Source organism: Arachis duranensis, chromosome 3 (genome assembly GCF_000817695.3).
Source record: "Arachis duranensis cultivar V14167 chromosome 3, aradu.V14167.gnm2.J7QH, whole genome shotgun sequence".
Classification (NCBI taxonomy): Eukaryota; Viridiplantae; Streptophyta; class Magnoliopsida; order Fabales; family Fabaceae; genus Arachis; species Arachis duranensis.
The window spans coordinates 12,259,848-12,262,310 of record NC_029774.3 but is presented as its reverse complement, the minus strand read 5'-3'; positions in this window follow the sequence as shown (position 1 = coordinate 12,262,310).

The window sequence follows — 2,463 nt, the reverse complement described above, 5'->3', positions numbered from 1 at the left end:
TGTCTTTATGCTGTCCTTAGGTTGGTTATTTAACCACCTCTTAGCTTGGTCTTTTACAGCAAATAGAAACAGTAATAATCTGTAGACATCCTGATCTACTTCCTTATCATGTACTATGTCAGCAATTTGTAAAAACTATGCCAGAAACTCTGTAGGTTCTTCTTGTGAAAGACTGGAATACTGGCAACTTTGCTGCACCATGATAATGAGCTGAGGGTTCAACTCAAAACTACTAACTCCAATGGAGGGTATACATATACTACTCCTATATGAAGCAGTAGTGGGGTTAGCATATGATCCCAGAGTCCTTCTGAACTGTTCATTTCCACTTAGGTCCATGATGGAGAAAGGGAGATGATGTGGATTTATTTTATTATATTAAAAAAATTATTTTCGAAATAATAAAATAGAATAAAATAAAAAACCAAAACAAAAAACGAAAAATAAAAAATAAAAAATTTGAAAATATTTTATGAAGATTTTCGAAAAAGTGAGGAGAGAGAAAGTGGTTAGGATATTTTTGAAAAAGATATAATTTAAAAAATTTTGACCAAGTCAACCCAAGTAATTCGAAAATTATGAGAAATTAAAGGAGCAGCTTTTTTTATTTTTTGAATTTTACTATGAAAGAGAGAAACACACAAAAGACACAAGACTTAAAATTTTTAGATCTAATGCTCCTTGTTTTCAAAAATTTTGGAGGGAAAAAACACTAAGGAACACCAAACTTAAAAATTTTAAGATCAAAACACAAGAAAGACTCAAGAACACCTTGAAGAATCACAAGAACAACAAGAACAAAAGAAAGATCACCAAACTTAAAATTTTTAGAAAACCAAAATAAATTTTTGAAAATTAAAGAAAATTAACAAGAAAACACCAAACTTAAAGTTTGGCACAAGATTCAATCAAAGAAAAATTATTTTTGAAAAAGATTTTAAAAAGAAGATACCCAATTACCAAGAACATAAACCAACACTCTAGCCAATTGAGCTATAAGTGTAACGTGTTTTAAAGATGTATTTTTAATAAATAAAGATAAAAAATTTTTGAAAACTAATATTTTGAACTTGCACAAGAAAAACATGAAAAATACACAAAATAGGAAAAACCAAAGATCAAACAAGAAAATTTGAAGATCAAGGAAAAACAAAGAACATGCAATTCGAAAATTGAAAGACAAAGAATAGCATGCAATTGACACCAAACTTAAAACATGACACTAAATTCACAGAAAAACTAAAAAATTAATAAAGAAAACTAATATTTTTGAAAAAAAAATTTTAGAAGGGATAATAAAAGATGCAATTCTAGTGAAAAAGATAAATTTTTCCTAATCTAAGCAACAAGATTCACCGTCAGTTGTCAAAACTCAAACAATCCCCGGCAACGGCGCCAAAAACTTGGTGCACGAAATTGTGTATGCCAATATTAATGGACTATTTCTCACAGCTTCGCACAATTAACCAGCAAGTGCACTGAGTCGTCCAAGTAATACCTTACGTGAGTAAGGGTCGAATCCTACGGAGATTGTTGGTTTGAAGCAAGCTATGGTTATCTTATTATTCTTAGTCAAGATACCAACAACAGTGTTTTAAGTTCAATTGTAAAAAGTGAAAGGGCATAAAATAAATAATTGTTACTCAATAATAGAGAATATGTTGGAGTTTTGGAGATGCTTTGTCTTCTGAATTTCTGTAACATAATGCTTCCTCACTTTCATAAATGCAAGGCTCCTTCCATGGCAAGCTGTATGTAGGGTGTCACCGTTGTCAATGGCTACTTCCCATCCTCTCAGTGAAAATGGTCCAAATGCTCTGTCACAGCACAGCTAATCATTTGTTGTTTCTCGATCATGTCGGAATAAGATCCATTGATCCTTTTGCGTCTGTCACTACGCCCAACACTCGCGAGTTTGAAGTTTGTCACAGTCATCCAATCCCAGAATCCTACTCAGAATACCACAGACAAGGTTTAGACCTTCCGGATCCTCATAAATGCCGCCAACAATTCTAGCTTATACCACGAAGATTCTGATTAAGAAATCTAAGAGATACTCATTCAACCTAATGTAGAACGGAGGTGGTTGTCAGGCACACGTTCATGGATTGAGGAAGGTGATGAGTGTCACGGATCATCACCTTCTTCATAGTGAAGCGCAAATGAACATCTTAGATAGGAATAAGCATGTTTGAATGGGAAACAGAAATAATTGCATTAATTCATCAAGACGCTGCAAAGCTCCTCACCCCCAACAATGGGGTTTAGAGACTCATGCCGTCAAAAGGTACAAAATTGAGATCTAAAAATGTCATGAGATACAAAATAAATCTCTAAAAGTTGTTTAAATACTAAACTAGTAACCTAGGTTTACAGAAAATGAGTAAACTAGGATTGATAGTGCAAAAATCCACTTTTGGGGCCCACTTGGTGTGTGCTGGGGCTGAGACTTAAGCTTCTCAC